Consider the following 27349-nt stretch of genomic DNA (forward strand, 5'->3'; position numbering starts at 1 on the left):
ACGTTGATCCGGTGAGATCATTAGCCCTGTGTGCTTTCAGAGCATGAAGCTGGGATTGCTAAAAAAAAAAGGGGGCATGGCGAACAACTTGCCACAATTACTTGAGCATTACGTGGGAAAACTGTGCAGAGGATTATCCCCTAATGTGGATGAGCTAAGTGTTGGGGTCTTCATGCAGGCTGTCAAAATGCATTCAAATTATCTTAAAACAAGCTAAATTCTTGTTAAATGGTAACATAAACATTATTTCTATTATTTTCTTCTACTCATACTGACCACCCAGAGCCCTTTACAGTAGAGCCACATTCACTTGTTGACACTCGCATTCATACACCATTATACAGATTAGTAGGTAATTTAGGGTTAAGTGCCTTGCCCAGTTGCACATTGACTTGTAACAGGAGGAAGCTGGAATCAAACCCACAACTTTCTGATTGCAAAAGAGCTGCTCTACCCAATAAGCCACAGTCGGCTGTTCTCCAGCATGTTATTATCATGTTATTATCTGCATCCAATTCTGCTGATTAATTTATTTCTCAGATTAAAAAGACATTGGAGTATCATCAAGTCATTCTGCTCTCTTTGCTTACTCAGGGTTTGTTGAAATGGCTTTAACATAGCTTTGCATCAAATGACCATCGTAATCTCATCGTACCCTTACAGCTCATAATTATTTTGGTTTGTTTTTACCTCCCGGAGTGGATCAGGCTCGACTTCGACCTTCATTCCCCAGCAGGACCTTTCAAGTTGAAAGTGATGCTTAAAGATGGAGATTGCGGATTGGAATGATCGTCTGAAATGAGCTATTAAAAGGACAAGGAAGTCCTTCAAATATCAAATTAATCTAGAATTTAATCTAAGAGCTATTTCTAAGGACAGCAAAACCTCATCTGATAAGAATTTGATTCCTAACATAATAACACATCTACAACAAAATGGTTAATGAAGAAAATAGTAAAATATACTGTAATGTTTCAGAGACATGAGTTCTTGACTTTAAATGAATTTTGTGGAAATACCCTCAACAAACTGAAGAAAGTCACAAAGAGTGGGCTATAATTTGTCATCAACAATGGGAGATAATGATAAAGAAATATAAACGGTGATTACTTTAGGTTACAGGTGCTATAGTAGGGTTTAGACGTATTTATCAAGTAAACCATGACACTCCAAAATCCAAATTCTTGATGTTCATCAGAATTAGTTTTACCCAATTCTAAAACTTAGTAAATATGTAGCTTTCATTATGACCATCAAACATAAAATCTTTTAAGTGAACTGGCTTATACTTAAATGCTTTTCAAAACTCATTTTGTCCACCTCAAGAGTTGATATACTGGTAATTAGCATTAATGTCTCCAATGTGATGAATCTCAGAATTATGTGGAATTGATAAAGTTAGTGTGACAAAGAAAAATAAAGAAAAATGATTCCGTGACCTCATTGATGATAATGAGAAAATGTTTTTTCCTGTCTACTGGAGCCCATTTTATGCTTGGAGTCCCAAACCCAACTTTGCTGTCTAGGCTGTTATTAAAACAAAAATAATACAACATGAAGAGTCTGAAAGTTACACTGCCTAATGAAAACCTCTTGATCTTCAAAAGAGGAACTTTTCTGGAATCAATTAAGCGGCCCCATAGTCAGAATAACTACAACTGTTAGCTTTACAACCACATATGTGAGTGTATAACACACACTTTAATCTGTTTAAGTTGGAGCAATGACAAATACAGGGGTTGGACAATGAAACTGAAACACCTGTCATTTTAGTGTGGGAGGTTTCACGGCTAAATTGGACCAGCCTGGTAGACAGTCTTCATTGATTGCACATTGCACCAGTAAGAGCAGAGTGTGAAGGTTCAATTAGCAGGGTAAGAGCACAGTTTTGCTAAAAATATTGAAATGCACACAACATTATGGGTGACATACCAGAGTTCAAAAGAGGACAAATTGTTGGTGCACGTCTTGCTGGTGCATCTGTGACCAAGACAGCAAGTCTTTGTGATGTATCAAGAGCCACGGTATCCAGGGTAATGTCAGCATACCACCAAGAAAGACGAACCACATCCAACAGGATTAACTGTGGACGCAAGAGGAAGCTGTCTGAAAGGGATGTCCGGGTGCTAACACGGATTGTATCCAAAAAACATAAAACCACGGCTACCCAAATCACGGCAGAATTAAATGTGCACCTCAACTCTCCTGTTTCCACCAGAACTGTTCGTTGGGAGCTCCACAGGGTCAATATACCTTTGGTCACTCATGCCAATGCCAAACGTTGCTTTCAATGGTGCAAGGAGTGCAAATCTTGGGCTGTGGACAAAGTGGAACATGTATTGTTCTCTGATGAGTCCATCTTTACTGTTTTCCCCACATCCGGGAGAGTTACGGTGTGGAGAAGCCCCAAAGAAGCGTACCACCCAGACTGTTGCATGCCCAAAGTGAAGCATGGGGGTGGATCAGTGATGGTTTGGGCTGCCATATCATGGCATTCCCTTGGCCCAATACTTGTGCTAGATGGGCGCGTCACTGCCAAGGACTACCGAACCATTCTTGAGGACCATGTGCATCCAATGGTTCAAACATTGTATCCTGAAGGCGGTGCCGTGTATCAGGATGACAATGCACCAATACACACAGCAAGACTGGTGAAAGATTGATTTGATGAACATGAAAGTGAAGTTGAACATCTCCCATGGCCTGCACAGTCACCAGATCTAAATATTATTGAGCCACTTTGGGGTGTTTTGGAGGAGCGAGTCAGGAAACGTTTTCCTCCACCAGTAACACGTAGTGACCTGGCCACTATCCTGCAAGAAGAATGGCTTAAAATCCCTCTGACCACTGTGCAGAACTTGTATATGTCATTCCCAAGATGAATTGACGCTGTATTGACCGCAAAAGGAGGTCCTACACCATACTAATAAATTATTGTGGTCTAAAACCAGGTGTTTCAGTTTCATTGTCCAACCCCTGTATATTTGAAGCCATTTCCTCAGCCCTTTAGTTAGATTAATTGTAACGGTAATATTTATACACATTTTTGTGCGATAACAGATGAATAGCATAATAAATCTGGCTTACTTGTGCATAGCTCATTCACTGGCTTCAAACCTGACTGACCCTTAGTTGTAGTAATGGCTCTGCTCAAGTTAACGAGAAAATGTAGAAACTCAACTGAGCTCTGCATCAAAAACAGCCACTGAACTGTGTGACCTTTATCATTCTCGCTCCTCACGTCCCTGCCCCCTTTATGCCCTCACACAGACGCAAGTATTTACTTTTTGCTTATGTGGCAGCTGCACTGAGGTAGAGAAAGAGTGAGAATGAAAAAAGCCAGAGCAGGGGAGGTCAAAGGGTTGTGATGGTTGACTATGCTAATGCTGTTGTTAATGACTTTGCTGTGAGTGATAATTGATCGCCTTCATTACCATATTAACTTCGCTGCCCAGCCCAACTTTACCTCAAGCACCCACCCCCCCCCCCCACCTTTTTCTCTCTATGCAGTAATGAATGTCCCTGTTTGATCTTTGGAATAATGAACTAATTAACTTAATTAAAATCAATAGAGGTGCCAATACCACACTGGACATTTCAGGGACATCATCTTTTTCTGCAAGAAAATGAATTTTCCGAAAGTGGAGGTAAAAAAGAGGAGCGATACATAAACACAAGGTTAAAAGGACTAGAGGAGCGGGATAAAGGAAGAGCAGTTTGTCAAAGTCAACCAACAAGGAGATGGAAAAAAACAGGATAGTTTTTGGAAAAAGTAATTTGGACAGAGAATAGGAGAGCAGAGTTACAAGTTTTAAATGACAAAATGGAAACATAAAATGGGTAAACTAGAGTGAGGACAAGAACGCATGAGAAAAATAGACAGAAAACATCAGAGGGATGGAGGGAGCCAAAGAGAGGGGAGACTACACCAGAGAGAAAGAGGGCGAAAGAGGTTCCTAATGCTGATTTATGAGTGCCTGACGGTCGTTAGCTGCAATAAATGGCTTGTAGGAGTGGTTGCAGCATTACTCCCTGTACAGGATACTAAGTGCATTGTAAGGTCAGCCATAAGGCCAAACTTACATATGTAAAGCCCTGCCCTTATAAACCTTTGCTAATGAATCTGCCACAGGATGGAACTGTAACGAGTCCATCTGATATGCTGTGGCACCCTAAATCCATGTGGTAATTATTTTATTTCAGTTTCATTTTAAAAGCAGAACAAAAGTTTATTGGATAGAACTCATTTAGTCAATCCTTACAGCAAAGAGCAATTGCTGCAGTGTAGAACCAGAACAACTAGGTTGACTGATTAGTGAATCAATGAAAAAGTAACCAGTTACCATATCATATCATAAAGAAGTAATCACTTAAAGCAAATGTACAGAAGATGTATCAAGTAATAATAATAATAATATTGTAGTTTTTGCCAAATTACAGACCTCTGAATTTATTTGGTTTATTTGGTATTTGGTAATTAGTACGTAGGATGATATATCAATTTTTTCTAGATAAGATATTGGCCAGTAAGCTCAAAATATATGTATAGTTAAACACAAAATATATACACATATTAAACGTATGTAAGTATATGTAGGGTTTTAAGTATAGATTTTTTCAGTACATATGTTCCATTATTGTATCTTCTCAGCAACCTATGGCTGAAGTAATGCAGCAGATGTGTTTTTTTTCCTTCAGGGTATCCACATTGTTGCATCACTTTACATTTGAAACAAGCTCGTTTTATTCTACCTACGCTTTCAGTAAACTGTAAGCACGACAAACTTACCATAGAACAGGACTTTTGTGAGCTCCTTCCATTCACCATTACTGTAAGATGAATTAACTGTTTATTTTATTTGTCACAATCTGTTGTGATCTGTTGCCACAGAACACACATATTCCTGCTTTAGTCTTCCTCTGTTACTTTCAGTTGACCGAGCTCCAAATACAAGGATTGGAGGGGAGTGAACAAAGGCAATGATTGCTTAAAGGGATTGCTATATTTATTATATAAAAATAAACAAAAAACAGACTGAGGGTGATAGGGAGTGTACAGAGGAGGGTCAGGTTATGGGCAAATGATTTTGATGAAACTTGATGCAATTTTAAAGAGGTTGAAACAAACACAAATATAGATTGCATGAGGTCCAGGCTCTTAGCATATTGGGAGCCTCTAGTGTTATTAATAAAAAAAGTGATTTACTTTCTGTCTAGCTATCTCAACATGTCAACTCAGGTGTTGAAACCTTGTCTGCAACGTGGCAGAATATGCTGGAGATAAGACAGACACATATAAAAACAGCCTTAGAACAAATAAAATCTCTTGAAAAGTAAATAAAACAAAGAGAGAAATACTAAAGGAAGTGCTTTTCCAAAACAAAAATCTTGTTGTTGTTGTTAATTGCATAAGTTTAATATTATTTATTTTTATTAGTAATCATCATCTAACTGTAAAATGTTCTGTTTCTCTTTTTGCTTAGTTTTAGTTTAAAAGCATTTATTTTATTATATTAGATCTTCATTTCTATATTTAACATTCTGAAATTCAGGGACTACAAAATTTTGGTGCCTCTTTTGATTTTAACAGTTTTTAAGCTTTATATATATATAAATATATATATATATATATTTGCATACATACTTTTCTTATTTATAGCGTTATATTTTACTCTTTTTGTGACAAATGTGCTGGTCTAGATCTTTGTTTAAAATTTTTGTAACCCCCTACCTAAAGTCTATCTTTTAGTTAAGATGCACAATATCTGAAGTACCAAGATTTATTTTATTTTACAGAGAAAATAATGTTGTGATGCTTACATTGGTTTATCTCGGCAACTTGTGTCTGTGGTGCCCCTATTGTTTATCGATGAAGTCCACTACTTATTAAATGTTTTATTTTATATCATGGTCATATCATGGTATATCATATAGTATTCACTATACCTTTCTAATGAATTACAGAGAAGAGAGCAGTGGTGGTCAGTTTCTCACAATGATCATATCAACCCCAATCATCTGTGTCTACACAAAGAAAAAAGAAAAACAACCCAAAACTTTGGTTAAAATTCAGATCCATTAACTAATTTGTTACACCATTTCATACCCAAGCATTGCCTATTATAATTTCATACCAAGGTACTAAATTATCAAATATCGTTTTTTATGCGCAGTCATGGTGTATTTTTTACCACAAAAATGTAGAGATAAATTATCTTAAACATTTGGATGTCATGTATAATTGTGTCATGAATAACTTAGGCTTTAGATCATACATTTAATATTATAAGAGATTATGGTTACTTAGTAAACTGAAAAGCAGATATATACCAACTGCCTGTTGGTATATGATATCTTTTGGAGTAACATGACCTACCAGCCTTACAGTAGACTATGAGTAGATCATACTAAATTGCTTTCAATAATCTGGTTTTAAGCTGGTATGAACTGTCCTCACTGTGGGCTGAAACTGATGCATGGCTGGTATAGAACATTATGTGGCAGGTATTTGTTTCTGGCCAATAGTTGGGTTTAAAAAAAAAATGCAAAATTGCAAAAGTCAAAATAGTGACGTGACAAAATTCCCACGACCTTACTCAGATGATTAACTGAAATTGCTATTGTGGTTCCTTTGATGCAATTTGTCTTCTTCCCAGTTATTGTTGTGTACAAACAGAATTTTTATTTCCAACCAACAAACAGAACAGCTCAGTTGGTCAAAATTGTTCTAGAACTAAATTACTTAGTTCACTGTAGTCCATTATCCCACTATCTAAATTATTTCCTGTTATAAATAAAACAGAGACAGACATACAACTAAGCACTCCTGCTAACATATGAACTTACTATAGTCACAACCCTTCCAGTGCTTATTATCATCGATTGCAGGCCTTTTCATAAAACTGAGACCACTGGTGACACATACAGTCACACACACACACACACACACAGATCTCTAATGAGACCTTATTCCGGACACCCAAGCTAGCTGCCTGTAAATTACAGCCGCCACTCTGCAATACATGCTTAATCAGCTAATGTTGTTTTATTCCTTATTATTAATTTGTTCCTGTTTCTGATTTATCTAAAGCTCTTTGCATCACACCAATATTTTGCACCTTTTACAGTTCATAGAGGCAGAGCACAAGGGAGAACCATGGGCTTATTCATTTACTTAAGGGATTGCATCTGTAATGAATTGACTGGCTGTTTAGGCATACATAACACAGACTACTACTCACCTTAATAATGTAAGCAGGTCGTAACTCCTGCTAACCCAAGGGTATATAAGACATGCATACACACTCACATGCAGCTACACTACTAAACACACACATAGTCTACCTATATCAACCACTGACCTCTACAATTGCCAGGTCCTCTTATTGTCACACTGCAGCTGCAATGGAATATGAATGTTTTATGAAGGGGATAGGAAATGCTGTTTCCTGTTTTTTTTGTCCATCTTTTCATCCAAGATGGAATTTCTTTTTGTGTTTGTTTGTGTTTATCTTACTTGGAACCTGTCAATTATCAAAAGCATTCTGGACGAGAACCCGAAACATTAATTATTATCTGGAAGAAAAAAACAAAACAGCCTTTTAGGTGTGAACTACAACATTATTGAGATAACTTACAGTTTAAAGGCGAAGATATGTCTTACAGATGTGTCTTACAAAGGTTTGGGTTCCACTTGACCACATTTTTGTTACAACCACAAACCTTAGTGTACCTTTTGGGGATTTTATGCAATAGACCTAAAAAATAATGGCAAAAAGGAAAAATAATACATAGTTTTCCAAAGTTTTTTGAAAAGAAAAATCGTAAGTGGGGGGTGCATTTGTATTCAACCCGCTTAGAGAATTCTAGTGAACAAACAGCATAATCAAGATAGAGGAACACAATCAGACAGCTCAGGGATAAAGCTGCAGAGAACCTTAAAACAGGGTAAGCTTATAAAAGAATTTCCCTAACTTTGAACATCTCACATAGCGCTGTTCAATCCACTATCTGAAAACAAAAAAATGACATGACTTCAAATTTACAAAGACAGGGACACCTAGCGTAACTGACAAGCCAGACAAACAGAGCATTAATTGCAGAAGCAAACAAGAGGACCATGCTAACTCTGTCAGAGCTGCGAACATCGAGAGCTCAGGTGGGAGATTATGTCAACAGGACAACCATTAATCATGCTCTCTATACATCTTATAGAAGGCTGGTTAGTAGAAGGTTTACTAATGAAAGGAACCCACAAAATGTCATCCATGTAGTTTGCCACAAGCCTTACCGTGGGTACACCAAACATGTCCAAGAAGTGCTTTTGCGAGATATGACTAAAAATAAACTGTTTGGGCTATATGCAAAACTATGTAGTGGAAAAATAACACTTCTCTTTCTTCTGAGCATACCATCTTCATAGTAACAGGTGGTGATGGCACTATCCTCTTCTGGGAAAGAGGATTGGGCAGCTGGTCAGATTTGATGGGAAGATGGAGGGAGCTGATGACTGAAAAAAAAAAACTGTTAGAGGCTGTGAAAGACTTTAGACTAAGGTGGAGGTTCAACTTCCATGAGGACAGTGACCACAGACATTTAACCAAATGTTGTAATTATGAATCTGAGAATATTATTTGATATTTAATATTAATATAAACAAGTTGATTAAAGATGATTGGAAATCATGACCAAAAAGAGTGATGCAACATTACCATGCAATGTTTATGTTTGAGAAACAAGGATTATCTTGAATAATCTGGAAATGAAGTTAAGTTAGTCTTGGAACTAACTTAGGCAATAATCCGCAACATCTAGACAACCCTGCACAATGCAAGATCAGATAAAATATTATTTTAACAAAAAAATTTTTTAAATAATGATCTGCTGAATAAAACCAACCTCCTGGATGACTAATTCTCAATGGTTTCTAATTAACTGCCTTTATTTATTGAAATAATATTTGAAGAAATATTATTAAGGGAGTATTTTGGAAAAGAGCCAAATCTTTCTGGAGAAATGGGGCTTAATGGTGTTTACTTAGTTATCATATCTAGTAAATGATGTTTAGGGACTATTATTCACTAGCTTGAAAACCAACAACCTTTCTGTTGAATAGTCTTTAGTAGCACATGTTCTCTACCGGTTAGCCGTTAAGCTAACAAAGAAGCTGATAGCTTAGCACCAGAATCAACACATACCTTTAAAATACCAGGGTTAATAAAAGGGTTAAAATGTATTAGCGCGGACGGCGCGTTATGAGCAATGTTCTGTTTAAAACCACCCTTTAAATAAAGTTTGTCTTAACTTTAAAACATACAAAGAACACGAACCGGCACGTGCTGTAGCTAGCCTACTAGCACTAAGATAGCCGGGTTTCACAAAAACAAAACTTCATAGAATGAAAACGTTCAGATTATTTCATCCTAAATGTTAATCTCTATATTATTCTGCCCAAACACTTAACCTCATGAATTGTGGTGAGGAATGTTGTCCAAGGGGCGAAGCTTGAAGAAACGTCCACGGTCAACAAGTGGTTAGCTTTCAGCTAACCTCTGCGTTCGCTCTGTGAACAAAAGGGTTAGCTCCGGAGAGCTGGCGGCTCGTCCTGTCCGCTGCGGTCTCTTCCGTCTTCCTTCAGGCTGGGAGACCGCGTCTTTGCCGGGGCTTCTCTCGAACACCGTTTGCGTCTGCGGGGCCTCAGAGAGACAGTCAGCAATGCTTGTACCTTAATTATCCCCGTTCATGAATGAAAATATCGGATACAGATACAGTATTTCATTCTACTTAACTTTGCATATGATCGATGATCGTATGGCTTCCTTGGATCCAGTTGAATTTATGTCTTTTTGCCAGCAAAAGACATCAGCGCGCTTTATTTCCCTCCTATCCCGATGGTCATTGGTGTGGAAGAGAAAGACTTGTGGGAAGGTGGGGGGTTTTATGCGGGCAGTGGCATCATGGGAAGTCCTCTGCTACCCCCTTCCCCCTTCTGAAGTTGTGCCAAAAGTCTGTTAAATGCAATTTATTTTGAAAGTTTCAGAAATGTCCGTACCGGAGTTTAATGTTGAAATCCATGGCTGTAGGTCCCAACACAAAGCTACAACAGAACTTTTTAGATCTGAGAACATTCATGTATTAGATGGGCTATTAAATGGCTATTCTGAAGTCCAGCTGAGAATCAGATACAAATTTTGAAACTTAATGTTAACAAATACAAAAGCACTGAATCTGACTGAGCTTGAGCTATTATTAGAAAAAAAAAATGGTCAAAAATTTAGTGTCAAGATGCATCAACTGTTAAAGTCATACCCTGAAGGACTTGCAAAATTGTAATTCCAGCTTAGGGTGATTTAACAAATTATTGTCTTTAAGCACATTCAGAAACTATCCACTCTACCTACGTAGTTCAAGAATAATTATGTCATTTCTTTGTTAAGTTTATTTGATAGTCATTTGTGACCATTAAAGCCACAATTAGACTGACAGAGCTAAATAATTTGTACTGTTAGTTTTGTGTGATACCATTGGAACATTCTGGGTTCATAAAATATTTGCAAGTTATGTGTTTAATGTTCAAATACTTGTTGGCTCTTTCTATATTTTCTTTCAAGTTGGAAATTCTGATTTTCCATTTGTCTCTGAATGCACCATCATTATAAATAAAGTTCTTCCACTATAGACATTGTTAAACTGCTGCCCAACTTTAGTCTCTGAAATGTCAAAAAAACATAACCTTGGAGGAGTAAATAAAAGTTAATTCAATAGTTTACTGAGCCGAGTGGCAACGTAGGAATTTAGTGATTTTATTAAAAATTTCAGTCTGAATTTGCAAAAACAAAGTATAGATTCTAAATATCCACAGTGGGCTGGGGCTGTTGGGATTATGATTATTGATTAATTAATATTTATCAAGAATTATAATTAAAAATCATAATTTGAGAAAATTAATTTCTTAACCAAAAATCCTAATTTACGAATCGAAACCAGAGATGTCCTCTGGTGTTGTAATTGTGGCTCAAAGCCCTTGATAATTACAATTATTAAATTCTCAGTAATACTTGATAACTATTATTAGATGTCACTGTTTAATCAGCTGTTTCTGCCAAAACGTGGGGAACTTTAACTTTATTTTGACTGACAAATCACTCTTACACAAAATAAACATAAATGCCTTCTCTTTATCTACGTGACATTTATTAAATCAACAGCCCTGATACAAAAATTACAAAAGAAATATGGTTGAGCGAAGCTCGGGGAGGCCACTCCCCACAGTGTAGCTCAGCAGGACACAGGCAGTCATAAAACTTCCTCCAAGCAAAGTTGTAAACCCAAGAGGACAAAGAACAATAAAAATGTTGGCGGCAAACAGTAAAATATGAAGTTGAAAACAAAAAAAATGGTTGATTTTCACCGTAAGGTTATTATAGCAGTTCAGTTCTGCAGCGCAGCTGCGCTCAGGTGTCCAGACAGTAAAAACACAACTTGTGAGACTCGGCGGCCTCAGAAATTAACAGCAATCACAGTTTCAATAAAATGTTGCATGCACATACAATTTAGAACACATTAGACTATAAGTGGCGACTCTAAATCGCACTAAAACCGACTCTTTCCTGCCCACGCTATTTCTAATAAAGAAATAAAAATAAAAGGATGGATTTTACTTGATGTTGTCTCCTCTGAGCAGAGGGAGAGAGAGAAGGGGGTGAAGAGTTGCACGCGTCCATGCATACTCAGCAAAGCAGTCCATTTTTTGTCCTTGTGGCCTCCTTGGCAGAAAGGTGAAAAATATGACGGACCATCACTAGTCGACTGGAACAAAAAAAACAAGGAGGAAAAATTGTGTCTCCTTGAAAACTCTGCGGTTTTTTTGGTTACGTGTTAAACCCACGTCTTCGATCGGTAAAGTTGAAAACTTACAAGCCTTCTTATTCCTGTAAGCTTAATTCGCTTAGTTTTTCCGTTGGCCAATGGGGAGAATGAATGAAAGTCCACGTGGGATTTCTTCTCCAGAGTGATGCTCCAGTTGTGTGATAACCACATCTCGGTCCCAAGCTGAAAGCAATGGTGGGCCGTCTCATACTCTGTTATAGAGTTGGCTGTGGCATCCGAGCTGCGATGCCCCCATCCTATCAGCTGCAGTGGCCGCTGGGATTTGTAGTAGCGGACTGTCCTGGGATACAAAATGGCCGATGATGCCATAAGGGCTGGTGGCGCCCAGAAACGTGCAAATGGTCCAACATTTAGCAAACAACAGGGTGTAATGTTTGATGCTGTCATCTAACAATACATATGTCTTAGATGAATCCCAGCTAGGGCCTTTCTGTTGTGTTTCGTGAAAAATGCATGTTATTGTATTTGGTCATTCTAAATGGGTCTAAACTGTTCTAAAATGGAGAGAAAAAAAAATCATCTCGTGACCTTTGATGTTGGTCCTTGTTTGATGGCCTGAGTGACCTTTTCAGGGATTGTTCTATTGGAATCAGCTATAGCTCCAGTTTCATCAACGCTACACCTGAACCCTGAATAGCATAAGACTGGAACACAAAAAGATTGGGTTATTCTTGGGTACGGTCTTCTATTTTACTCTGTTTTTTAATGTTGCCTCTGAGACATCTTGTTTACTCATTTAGAGTAAAACAATATATTTTGCTGTATTTCTGCTTTCTGTGTGCAGCAGCTCCTTTGTTGGATGTGTTCGGTATTTTACAGCCAAAAATACACAGTTTCACGTATGCACACAGTAAGCATATGCATAATTGAAGCACACACACCAGCTTTTACTCACAGCACACTCAGATACACATATACTCACTCTACGTGTTGACCTGTGAGTCACTGCTGCCACAATTGATTTCCTTCTCTAAGAGTGACCCCAGTCGCCACAGCGATAGAGTGGCCGATATTTCAGCAGTCCTGCTGTGTCTCTCTCTCTCTCTCTCTATCAAGCCTCATGGCCTTTCTCTCTTTGTGTTCTTTTTAAACCCCTCTTTTTGCTTATTTTTTTATGTTTTTTAGTTTTTATTTCGCTATGTCCCTTTCAGCCACAGTCACATGATAACATAAATGTGACAACATAATTTTCTTTCCAAATGTTTAGTCAGAAAAAAAAACCAGAGTCAAAGTTCAGAGAAACAGGAAAATACAATAATGAAGCTTGAAGAGTGTGTTTGCCAGCTTGTCATGTTTTTTGCTAAATATATTTTCACATCCAGAATGTCTATTTTTTATCATCTCCTTTTCAGAGCAAATAACATCTGACACTACAGCTATGTTAGATATAGTTTTTTTAAATCCCCAAAGAGGAAACCAAAGTGAAGATTAGAGTCTCATTTAATTTGCCATCTTTGATAATATTATTTTTGGACTGAATCAGTCTTTTTCAGCAATTATTTATTTACATATTTTGACTTTAATATATTTTTTGTACAATAGTATTTTTATATTGATACCTTCACCTTTACCCCATGATAAAATTGTCATCTTGCTTTGTTAACAAGATGCTAATTTTCAGCTTTAGTCAGCGGTGACACTCCTTACACTTAACACCCCTGGGAGCTGTCAAACATCATCACAATTTGTAATACATATACAAATCTGTTTTTACTTCTTCATTTTCATTCTCTGAGGTTATAAATTACAAATATTAAACAAGAATTACAGTAGATCTAAAAGGATACAAGCACTGTTAAGGTGGTAGGTTTTGTGATTTTATAAATGAAACAAAAATGAATAATTTCTGAACTTCTTCCTCTTTTAATGTGACCTATAACTTTTACAACTCAGCTGAAAAGGAAGAGTAATTCTTTTAGGAGAAAAATTAATAATTAAAATAGTGTGGCTGCACAGGCCCTGTGACTGGGGATGTTGCTGTGTTCATAAGTAACCAAGACGTTCAAACTCAAATATGAGTTAATATATACTCGGCATAAATTAAATACAGTACACATCAACCCCCAAAAAAGTTAAGATGAATATGATTTCCAAACATTTTTTAGTCCCAACCTACAGCAAAAGCCATGGTCAGCAGACAGCCTCCAAAGCAGGAATCTCACTGTCAAAAGGTCCCAGTCAGGAACAGGGTACAAAATAATTTTTCAGGCAATGGCTATTTCATAAACCACAACAAATACAGTTATCAGCAATTGCGGAAAATGTGGCGCAAAAGTGATATACCAATAACTGCTGCTAATGGATGGAAAGACAAGAAGAAATCTGGTCAGAAAGGCTTCCTTTTCCAAGAGGCCTACAGAAACTGTAACAAAGCTGTGGGGATTTATTACAATTACTGGCTTTATAGTACATCTGACAACAATCTCATGTATTCCCCATATGTCCAGGTCAGCAAAATATTTTGTCAAGGATCACCAACATAATTAGTATTATCTGATGCTGGGCATAACAGTTATTGATGGGCATAGCAATTTAAACATTTTACCAGCATGATTCTAAATAATCAAGATGTTGTTTTAACCTCTGTAGGCTGACGGTTTCCAGATAAACCTACCAGACCTATAGTTTCCTGGTCTGCATTTGCAGTTCATTTAGCTGAGTTTGAAACAACATTCATTTGTCATGGCCCCAGAAACCGCTTCATCTCAAGAAAAGTATACCTTCTTGACTAAAATAGCTATTAACTTCATGACTCAACCTCACATAAACTAATGAATATGCTCAAATACCCACCTGCAGAGAAAGGTAACACTGCTGGCCTCAGGGACTCTGTCTATCCTTAGGGAGGTTGAGCTCCTCAGGGAGTCACTGCAACACCACTGTCCCCATGGCGATATGCAAATCCCCCATGTGATATTTCCCAGCATGCAGAGCTGTAAAACCCCTAAAGACTTGTTCTGTTTTGAACGTTTACCTTTTTCTGTTGGCTGAATTTTACTTTAGACTTCACACATTTTGACAAAGCTAACTCAAGTAGCATTAAATCCATAGTCATAAATGTAGCAACCCCATATTTCTTATAGTCTTAGCGAGACAACTGAACCCATCTGAGGAGCAAGGGCTTTGCAAATAAAACAATGTGAGTTTTGTATTTTGTATTTGAAAACCTTTTTGCTAATTAAACAATCATCGTAACACAGGTATTTATCATGGTTTTTAAATGCAGTTTGTTATCACAAGCTTTCTATTAATGTTGAGCTAACTACATTTATCATTCTAAAGGATAACATCATAATATTTGTTGTGAAAGAAATGTTGATTTCCATACAAACAGATACTACTGCAGTCGCTTGTTATTTTCTACAATCTGTCATTTAAAACCAAAACACATCCAAATATGGTCAAAAGTAACAGTCAGTAGTTTGACAGCCTGCAGTGCAGCCAATTAAAGCAGCCAGCCATGCAGGAATCAGTGGTCTTGCACAATGTGACACAGCTGAGTTTGTTGCCGTGCAAGGTTTCTTTCCCATGTGTAAAAGGCCGTGATGAATTCTCAGTCAGTGTACTTGCTGTCAGAGATGTGGGGATTTGCATCACACCTTTAGCGTTTTAAATGGGTGCAAATATAATAATAGAAAAAAATGAAATAAATGAAATAAGTAAATCAGGTCTCATGAAATGAAATGACAGGCAGGTTTAAACAGCGGGTGAGTGTGTGTGTTTCTTGCCACTAGCGTCAACATTAAACACCATCAGATTGAAGCCACCCTCCAGGGTAGCATCACTCAGCCAGGTATGCCAGTGTGTATGTGTGTGTGTTTCACTTGGTGAAACCTAAGTCTTTTATCTACTTTTCCATTTCTTCGTTTTTTTTTTTTGTTTATCTTCAAATTTATTTATATATTTCTGGTGAAATGGTGTACAGAACACACACGCAAGCTCTCACACACACATTGATCTATCAATGTATTGATGTATGAGTGGATGTCAGTTTTTTTTTTTTTTTTTTTCATTTTCCATCTCCCCCAATATTTTAATTATTTTTTCTCAGTATAATCTCCTGCAGAGCTTTTTACACTTGAGTTACCTTGAGTGCTGTTTTTCTTTGGCAGAAGCAGTCAAACGCTGAAAGTTAGTTAGGGAAAAAAAGATGCTTTGACAGAATATCCTGATTGTCATAGGGGAAAGGTAGGAACTTATTTCACACACAGGCAGTATCCCTCAGTGCAACTGTTCTTACTCAAACTCAAAACTTTTTCTTGTTTACAGAAGTAATAAGATATTCAGGTTTCAAGGGAGTGAAAGTTCATAATTTTTATTTAAAGGCTTTTCTATATGGCAGACCTTGTTTTTCATTGTCCAGCTGTTTTACTGGCAGTCACTGATCTTGTTCCTTACTATTTTTTCCTTTACAGTAGTCCTATAGACATACTACTTACCTCCATCTATGTGCCTGCACTCTGTTTATTTCTCTCCTTACCTCTCTCAGGACAGAAGGAGGATATGTCTCTTTTTCTCCATATTGACTTTCCCAGGTCAGGCTCCTCTTTTCCTATTAGGCCAAGCTAACTGATCAATACCTGGGCCCGGTGGGCTGCCATATGGACATGCAGGCACACACAGCGGGCTGTCTCCTGGTCAACCACTATGCTCATTTACAAACAAACATATACAGCATACATAGCTACTTATTCATTTAATTATAAACATTTGATGTAAAAAGCAATCAGCATGCACTGATCAGAGATCACGTTGCCAGTTTCCCATCACTGATTTTAGATGACTTTTGCTGCTTGAATCACAAAAAATTAACTGTATTTAAAAGGTTTTTGGGGCTGCAAAGGTGACGCAGCTGGTAGAACTGTTGCCTTGGAGCAAGAAGGTCCTGGGTTCAACTCCTTGTTGGGTGTCTTTCTGCATGGAGTTCGCATGTTCTCCCCATACGTGCGTGGGTTCTCACCGGGTACTCTGGCTTCGTCCCACAGTCGAAAAACATAACTGTTAGGTAAACTGTTCTCTCTACATTGCCCTTAGGTGTGAATGAGTGTGTGCATGCTTGTTTGTCCTGTATGTCTCTGTGTTGCCCTGCGATGGATTGGCGACCTATCCAGGGTGAAACCCCTGCCTCTCGCCCATAGACTGCTGGAGATAGGCACCAGCTTCCCTGTGACCCACTATGGAAGAAGCAGTTTTTATTGTTAAAAAAAATAACCCTTTGGTTTTACGTTACAAAGCTTTATCATTCTGCATCACTGGAAATCAAATGATTTGGTAAAATCCAACAGATTATTACCGGACAGATGTTTCTATACAAACAATGCCTAAATAGAAGCAATCATAGCATATATTTTTTGTGCTTTTGCAGGAAGGGTTATAGCTCCGTAATTTTTTTTGTCACACGAGGTAAACTGTTCAATCATTCATTCATTTATTGTAACAATATAGGGGCCTTAAGGAGCATTTCTGTGATTTATCGTTCATTATTTACATTAGCAACAATGGCAGTGTAATAGTTATAGAAGTGAAATTTTTACATTTCTGCAGCATATATTAGCAATTAGCATGATCATTATGATTAACAGGGTTAGCATTACTTACTGTAAACAGCAGCCTGAGTGTATATTTCCTGTAGAATAAGTAGATCCTTACTTTCGGACAAATTTGAAAATAAAATTTACTTCTAAAAGGGTCTAAGAGCTTTTGGTTTCCTTAGAATTTATTTTTAAACTAACAAAGGATACCTAAAAATAGGAAACTTTGAGTCTTCTTTACTCAGTAAACAACTTAATCTGAAGAGGGTTGTTGTCAGTTTGACCAGTTATCTCTAATGACCCTTCAGTAAAAAAGAAGATTTTTTTTTTGTTTCAAATCAGCTGAAAACCAGTGAGGGGCAGTTAAAATATAAAGTTGGTGGATTCTGGTTAAGACCTAATTTCTCTGTTTATATCTATTAACTGTTTAACCTTTATCAGACATACACTATATCCTGTATGAAAAACTTAATAATCTTAACAAATGGGTCTATGGAGGAAGTTAATTGTCCAATCATGCATGAATACATCTTAATCTAGTTGACTGTTTCTCTGTTAATTACATACACAAAGCTCCTCCTTTCCCTTTAATTTTTTCCTCTCCTCTTCCCCCTGCTGTTCCCATCTGGCAAGTTGTCATCTGTTATGCAGATGTCATGAAGTTGACATCTGCAGTGCTGCAACATGGATAAGAAGCTGATGGTGCTAAGGAGAGCAGAGGGGAACGGTAAAGAGAAGACAATGCTGGTGAAGAGTGGGGAAGTAGGGGTGCCTAAGGAATTGCTGAAGGACGCTGACAACCAGCAACAGTTAGATGAACAGCTGAGGGAGACCTGACTGCCAGTGTATGTGTGTGTGTGTGTGTGTTCTCTGATGTGTGTCTGCTTGTCTGTGTGCCAGAGTGTGCTTCTGTGAGAGCACTGGTGTGGGCATATGTGCATGCATGTGTGCGCATGGCAGCTTGCCAGGCAGTGCCATCTGGCTGCTTGACAGAGCTCCTCTCATTAACAGGGAGGTTAATTGCTGTGGCAGCACCCACGGTGTGTTAAACATCACCCTGGGGACTTGGAGGCAACAGACTATCTACGTGTTGGTCTGTTTACAAGCTCTAATGTGTAGATAGGAAACCCCAAAACTTGTTCCTCAATATGAAAAAAATGCAACAAATGAGGCCTGTCATATGAGGAGGGTGGCGCAAGGGACGTCTGTCCTTTGTGTAGGTGATCATGCATGCATGTCAGACTACATGTATGTTTATATTATTCTTATGAATTATGTCTTGTTGCTGTAATGATGTAGAAGGAATTGGGTTTACAGAGCCAATGTCTATAGCCCTGAGGGCAAACACATATACACACTCACACACACATGCACTTGAGTGGGGGGAAGTGGTGGCAATTTGCATGTTATTACTGCATATTCATGACTAATTTGGTTAGCCTTGCTTAATAGGCCTGAGTGACAGCTTGAGAAATCGAGAGCTTGCTTTAATATCACACACGCTCACAGTGATACACACACACACACACACACACACACACACACACACACACACACACACACACACACACACACACACACACACACACAAACACACACACACACACACACACACACAAACACACAAAGTCCTCAGTCACATTCATTCATCCTGCTCTGTTTGTCCACAAGCTAATCGTAACAAAGCTTATTGCTCTAAATAGGAATCCTGTGTTCATTTGTTGGTTTGACACTGTGCCATTTGTTTGGTGAAAATACTTATTGTATGTAACAACATTGTAGGTTCTATGGACTCATTTATTACGTGCATAATCAATAAATTTGCATTTTGACATTTTGCAGACAGAAATGGCTGTAATTTGCATTTTACTTGCTAAAATAAATATTTTTGAATTTACATGAATAATTTTCATTGATACAAAAACACAAAAAAAGCATTTTAAGAGCACCTACTTGATTATTTTTTTATGTAGTCCCATTTGAAAACATATTGATTGGATGGCTGTGCATCTCAACTGTATCTAGTACAGAAATAATTCTGAACACATGAATGAGTCTTAGTCCCATAAGGTCAAAAACATTGAGTAAATCTCTTGATTTCACATTTTAAATATTTTTTTGATGTAGTCTCTTCTAATTTCAGCCCATTGTTCTCTTAAATTCGTTTTGCTTTATACATACTTTAAAGTTATGAGAAATAAAAGTTTTTAATACCTAAACATTTTTAGCAAACTCTTTTTGTTTTAAAATTTCAAAAAACATGAGAAAAAAAAACAAGTTTCCAATTATGCAGTAAAATATATTGTCCTTCATTTGTGAAACAGTATAAGTTGAATATATCAGCTTTCTTTTGAACTGTTTAATTAGCCACCCATTCTTTAAACATTATCACTCAGCTCAGTAATAGCTCAAAAAGTGGCACTGTGATACTGAGGCAAGATGGAAAAAAATTATCAAGTGGATTAGGAGCGGAGAACACATTCTCTCATTCTCTTATAGATACTAAAACAGACTTATCATTTAAAGTCAGTTTTTACACATTATCCTCTGTGACTTATACTACATTTGACTGAAAAGGCTTTTTTTTCTCAAGTAAAAGATTTAACTCTCAGAGCTCTCTATCTCCTCACATGTCACTTTTGTCAAATGTTGCCATTCCTTCTCTGCTTGGCGAGAAAGTGTAGACGGGCTTGATCAAATGTAAGTTTAACAGTTTTAATCTGCACAAAGTTTCAGCAGAATAGCTCATCTCATGAGACTGGTAAATATGAAATTATGTGCATACGTCTGTATGTGTGCGTGTGAGCATGCCTTTATACATGCTTGTGTGTTTTTCTCCACATAGTAGTAGAAGATCCGTTTTTTCTCCCTCTCCTTCCATCTTGGGTGTGTGACAGCTGTCACTAGTGAATCAGAAAGGTGTCTTGGGCAGAGCTAACAAATTGTCACTGTTGGGAAACACACAAACACACACAGACACATATCAATATGTAGCTGCAGATGACTAGCACAGATTTCATCAGGCTCTTTGCTGGTTTCAAATAAAAATTTATTTAACCCTAATGCACACAATGTACACTATTCTCACATTGTTTGTCATTTAGCGATATAAAAGTATTGGATAAATAGGTTCAACCAACAATGTGCTTTCAGGGTTTGTGTCCTGTTTATGTTCCAAAAGATAGGCCATGCAAGCTATAGTCTACACACTCATGCCACTTCTTTTTATTTTCTTTTGAGAATCTTTTATGCACGTTTGATGGGAACTAGACTTTGACACTCAAACTCCAGTTACATTTAACACCCAAAATTCTGAGAGTAGATACACACTATTAAGAGAACATTATAGTATAAAATGTATATACTTGAGTTGGTAAATACCGGTAGGTATTTCTGTTTGTAGTATTAATATTGTTCTATATTCCTTTGGGTGGTTTCCTCCACTTCTTTGCTGCTTTTTTGTGTTATAGTACTGGTTTTGTGTTCCAGGATATGAGTCAGAAGAACTTAATCTTTAAGCTGGAAAACAACGACATGGTGATCTCTTACCTGGAGATTTAGGTCAAACAGAATTTATAGCCAAAGCAAACTGTAATTGGCACTTTTTTTTTCTTTTTCTTCTTTTTGAGCACAAAATAAATAGTAAGAGCTTTATATGTTCAAAATTTGATTAGCATTCATTATTTATGCCATTCAATATTTAGCCCACCTATATAAATATAAATTATAAATAAATACATAAATAAAACCAAAACTCTCTTATCTCAACAGAATTTTTCACTGTTACTCCAAGACTGCCCACACTAGTAAATACCTAATTTAGGACACTGTTTTTGGAGCATGATTCTTGTTTAGAAGCCCGCCTGAGAAGTGGCAAAGTCTTTTTTATGATATTGGTTTGGCAGCTGTGCTACGGGCACTTCATGTGCAGCCAGATTTAACAGGAAACCGTGGCGTGTGTGATGAATTACCAGCATATCTCACAGCCCTGGGTAACAAACATGGCATCTCCGGCTAGGATTAAAAGGGAGAGTTTTTTTACGGCCTTCCCACACCTCCTTACAGGGTGTCACTAAATTATACCCACTGCTGTTTTACTGTCTTCTGTGGCTTCTGGATAAAGCACACGCTAACTCACACTCACAGGCCTGCAGAAATGAACATCCACAGTAATATGTGTTTGTGGTAAACCCAAGGTTGTTAGTTGTTTATATGCATGTTGTTTGGTTAGCGTTTATCTATGCTGCATGTGAGCTGACTCATTTGTACTGTTGCTAATTGGCAGCCTGTGTAATTACAGAGCCTTAGAGCAGCAATTAAAGCATGCCGAGGTTGTTCTCTTAATGATATAGCAAGTGTTGTTTGTTTTTTCGTTTTGCTTGTGTTTTTGTTTGGATCTGCTTTTAAACTGCACAAGCAGTCTCATATAAACCCAAACAACCTTGTCACATTGAATCCCCACAACGTTTTCTTTTAAATATTATTTGGCAAGATGGGAATGCACTTTTTATGACCTTGGTAGGTTTATAAAATCTTGAAGGCATCAAGATATATTAAAGAGTTATAGAAGATTAAAAATGTGAGGAATGCACATGAACTTTGATTATAATTATTCTTTTTTTTTTTATTGCCAACTGTTATATATGTTTGCTTTTTTTTTCTCTTTAGCAATGAGATATTAAATTATATTGTTGATAGTTTGTGTATATATACTGGTTAAAAGTTTAAAAGTTACTGGATTATACAAAGAAACATATTATAAACGAGAGAGAGACATCTCTGAGTTTTCTTAAGTTTCGACCGACACTAATTTGGGCCGATTCTTATTTCTCTTTAAGAACTACTGTATAACAAAATATAAGAGCAGTCTTCATGCTATGAAAAGTGAATGATTATTTATTTTAAGATGCATGAGAGAAGAATTCATTTTAAACAGGGTTTTACTATTTGTAAAAGTGAGATAAAAGGATTGTGGAATTGACATCTTAAACAGTCTTTAGCATCCTATATTAGCAACTATTGCAGTTAGCATTACAAAAACAGCGGCCTTTGTTTCTATTCCTTTGTAACTGTGGATCCTTGCGTGTTTGAGTCTTGGGTTTCTTTCATGTCTCTGTTTTTTTTTTCATTCGCATGTTGTTTATGTAATCTTTTTTGTTGCCATTTTAGTTCATTCCTTGTGTAGTATTTTCTTAGTCCATTCTCATGTACCTGGTTCACTTAGAATGATTTCTGTTAGATCTCTGTCAGATTTTTCTACTGGGTTTTCTTTGCGTCTCAGTTATGCTCCTCTGTGTTAATTAGTCTTCCTCCCCCAGCTCCTCTGCCTTCCTTTTGCCTCAGCAGTGCCATATTTTCACATGATTGCTCTCACCTGCACTCTTTCTCCACACTTCCCTTGGTATAAAAGATACCTGGTTTTCATTACTTGCTGGTTTCATCCAATGGATTTCTTTATGCTCTGTTGCTCCGTTCCTGCCTCCTACAGTGTTCCACTGTTTGTATGCCCATGCTGTTTTGCCTCGTTCTCCTTGTGTTTCCCATCTGTACGTTTTCCTGTTTTATTATTGAAGTACTCTGGTGACAGTTTATAAGCACTTGATCCTTTGCTTACAGCCTAACATGACAAGGTCCATACCTTAACTGTGTGGTTAAAAAAATCATCCTACATTTATAAATCCAACATATTCTTGGATGTACAGATGTAGCAGACTGAAAAGAATAAACCAGAACAACACTGCCAGTGTTGGAAATAAGCAAGAGGCTGTTGCACCTGCAGAGTAAACCAATATTTACTCTGTTGTAACAACATGAAGGTTATTGTTAAGAAATTACCAAACTGCAAGCCAATCTAAACTCTTCAAGCTGATTTTTAGAACAAAGAGGAAGGAAGGTAAAGCTGGGCACAACATAAATGAAAGCAGAAAACATGGAGAAGGGAGAAGCACATGAAGGGAAGGGGAGACGAGGACAAAGAAGTTGAAGAAGAGAGTTGAGAACTAAAATGCCTAGACTCAAGCTGTTAGAAAGTGGCAGAACCAGAACAGTTCTGTGAGGTAAATATATTACTGCTGTTAGTGACTAATTTATTTACCAAGTTCCAAAGCAATAGACAAAACTGTCTAAACTGGGTTAAAGAAAAGAAGCAGACTGTATTTTTGGCTTGCCTACTTTTAATTCTCTTGTGTGAGATGATTCATTTATCATTTCAAAGACAGCTAGGATTTGAACCTCAATATTAAAGACTTGTAAAGCAAGTTTTAAGCATTTGTAAGAATTAGGATTATTGATTAATTAATATTTATGAAGAATTATAATTGAAAATCATAATTTGAAAAAAAATTATTTCTTAACCAAAAATCATTACTTACGAATAGAAATCAGAGATGTCCTCTGCTGTTGTGATTACGGGGTCAAAGCTCTTTAATAATTACAATTAGCTATTCATCATTAATAATTGATACATTATTAACCAAAACCACAAAATGTCACTGTTTATTCAACTGCCACACCGAAAGTGGGGGAACTTCGACCTTGTTTTGACAGATAAATCACTCTTGCACAAAATAAACAAAACGCTTCTCTTAATTATATATATGAAGATTTATTGAAGCCAAATAATTCTGATATACCATTATTCTGGTCCAAAAACCTTCACCTGACTAACAAGCACCTTTCTACACAAAGGGGATGAAAATGACTACTTAACAATAATAATAAAATAAAAATATATGCGCATTGAGTGTCTATGAAGATCAAACCAGCAGTTTTATGGACAAAATGTGTAATTTGGGTTAAATGGAAAGAGAAGTCCTCCTGGTGCTGATGTCTCGATTGCAGCGATCAGTTGATAAAACGGTGGGGCAGCGCCCCTTTAGCCTCTAGCAGCTGATCGCCCCAAATCTCGAACAAAGAGTAATAAAACTCTGAGGTGGGAAGTCAGTGGAAAAAAAACCTCTAGTAATAAAACTGGAACAAAGGAGTGGTCAGGCGAGGTACAGACCACAGTTGCTTTGAATGAAAACTTTAAAAGTCCACCTTCTAACTCCTGGCTGATTTGGGATCAGCCGGACAAAACATGAACACGCATGATTCAGCAGCGCTTGCGCAGCAAATCAAAACGCAGCTCAGTATAAAACACTTCAATCAATATTGCATGCAACAAGCTAATACCTTGGATTAACTACTGGTGATTCTAAATCACCTTAACTATGCCTCATCCTGCCCAAACTTCTAAATGTACCTATACAATTTAATGCAAAAAGAATGAAATTACTTTGACGTTGATTTCTTCTCTCCACCAGTTGAGGATGGCTCAGGTCTGAAGAAAAACGAGGGAGGGGGACCACGCGTCCGTAAACAACTCAAAAAAAACAAAAAACGGTAAACTTCTCATCCGTCCAGGAGGGGAAAATATGAAGAACTGTTTAGTCGACTGAATCAACAAGGAGGAAACTCATCTCCTTGGAAATAAAACCTCTGTGGGTTTTCACCTGCACCGGGTGTCGGCGTGGTCTTCGGTATATGAATTTTCTGACCTTCTTGTATCAGACAGGTTTCCAGCTTTCAAGCTCTTCCGGGAATGGCCTTGTGGAGCAAAGGTTCGCCTGCGAGCTTTTGTCTCTCCAGATATGCACCTCCGTTGCGTCGTCCCGTGAGACACTCTGGAAATGGCAACGAAACTTTATTTTCTGCGGGTTTTACAATCCCGGGTGACGTCAAAGCTGCGATGTCTGTTGAGCTACGCATGTTCAACTGTCATAATATGCCTGTATTTGAGTCCTGTTTACTTTCTCTTCATCGCCATGTTCTTCATTTGCTTTATTTCAGTTCATTCAGGTTTATTAAATTTATTATGTTGTTTAGGTGTTTGTTGCTCCCTTGGGTTCTTAGGTTAGATGTTTTAGTTTGTGTTTTTCTTATAGATCTGTTTTCTCCTTGTTCATGGTATTTTGGTAGTCTCATTGTTAACTTGTTTCTGTTCACTTAGATGTTTTCTGTTACCTCCCTGCACTCCCATCTCATCTGTGTTAGTCACTCTCCCTCAGTTACCTTCTCCACCAGCTGTTTCTGAATCTCTCCCTAATTAGCTTCCCTAGTTCATTGGCCCATTTTCCACTTCCCTCAGCATTTATACTTTCTGGTTTTCTGTTTTTGCCACTGTAACCTCCTGCTTACTACCCTTGTGTGTTCCTTTCACGCTTCTGTACCTTGCCTGTATCCGTCACCACAATTGTGTAAGTGGATGCTTTATTTTATAATAAACTTGAAAAGACTCAACATGCCACTTCCGCACTCCACTTTGGTCCTACTCAACTACAGTAATTCATGATGATTCGTGCAAACCTAAATGTGTAGGATCAGTGTCATTCTGGATTGTAAACCAATTTTAAGTCTTTAATAGGCGTTTAGTGGTTTTCTTTCAAGACTATTGTGTACTTGGTTCCATCCAACTTATCATCACTTCTGACCAGCTTGTCTGGTGCTGCTGAAGAAAACATCCCCAGAGCATGAGGCTGCCACCACCATTTTTATTGTAGGTATGTTATATGATGTGGAGTGTTAGTTTTCCACATAGGGATTTGTAGAGAAAACGTAAAAAAAAGTTAAAGCTTGGTCTTATTAGACCAGAGCTGCTTCTTCCACATGTTTGCTGTGTCCCCTACATAGCTTAATGCAAAATTAAAATGTTACTTGTGGGATTCTTTCAACTATGGCTTCCTTTTTGCTACTCTTCTGTAAAGGCCAGATTTGTGGATGACTAATAGTTGTCCCCTCTATATATTTTTTGGTCTGATCCGCAGATCTCAGCAGCTCCTCCAAAGTTACCATGGGCCTCTTTGGTTGTCCTCTTTCTTTACTCAGCAGTTTATATGGACAGCCATATTTTACTAGGTTTGTAGTTGTGCCATACTCTTTTCAGAGGATAAATTGAATTCTGTGAAATGTTTAAAGGTTGTGATATTGTTTTATAATGGTGCTGTGTGCTCACTAATGTTCTTCAACAATCCTCTGAGGTATTCATGCTCAAGTTAAATTACACCCATGTGGACTTAGCTTAGTTAGCTTAAGTTGGCTTCTCAAGGCAATTGGTTGATTTTAATTATGGGTATCAGGGCAATGGGGACAGAATACAAATGCATGTCACAGTTAGATTTTTATTTGTGAAAAAAAAGGAATACATACTGCATTTTTGTTCCCACACTCCAATTATGTGCTACTTTGCGTTGATCTCCTTCATAAATTAACAAGTTTGCTGTAAGGTGACCAAATCTGAAAAAGTTTAATGGGTATAAATACTTACATATGGGTATAAATACACCATATGCTTAAAATATATTAAAATAAGTTTTCTTCTTTTGGAGAAACCATATTTATATATTTTAAATTGAAAGCTATATTTCTATTGTATAGAATGTACTGTAATCAGGAAGACTTCAGTGGTTTTCTTCAGCAGTACCAAAAACACCACGTGAATGGACAGCCTCTCAGGTTCTGAAGAAAAAAAGAAAACAGTACATCACCCTAATTTAGACCTCAAACATTCTCCTCTCTTCCACCCCCACACCCCTACTTCCTTCCATCCTGCCATCTCGCCACAACCGCTCCAAATTAATCTGCAAAATATTGATTTGAGTACCAAGGGTGTGTGTGGGGGGAGGAGGGGGCTACAGGATTGCGGCCGCATATTAATACGAATGAGCTGTACTTCGTCTCTCCTCTATACTTTAAGATCCTCATATCTTCATAATTGATTAATGTTCCTTTGTGAAGTGGGGATGAATAATACATTAGTGGGCCTGCTGCACCCTCAGGCTGATGAGAAAATGTTTAATTTCAGTAAATGTAGCGCTCCTTCTCTCTGTGTCTGTCTTTCATTTTCCCCCCTCTGCTTATTTGTGAGTGTTAGAACCTGTTTGTGAGTTTTC

Source organism: Girardinichthys multiradiatus, chromosome 21, assembly GCF_021462225.1.
Source record: "Girardinichthys multiradiatus isolate DD_20200921_A chromosome 21, DD_fGirMul_XY1, whole genome shotgun sequence".
Classification (NCBI taxonomy): Eukaryota; Metazoa; Chordata; class Actinopteri; order Cyprinodontiformes; family Goodeidae; genus Girardinichthys; species Girardinichthys multiradiatus.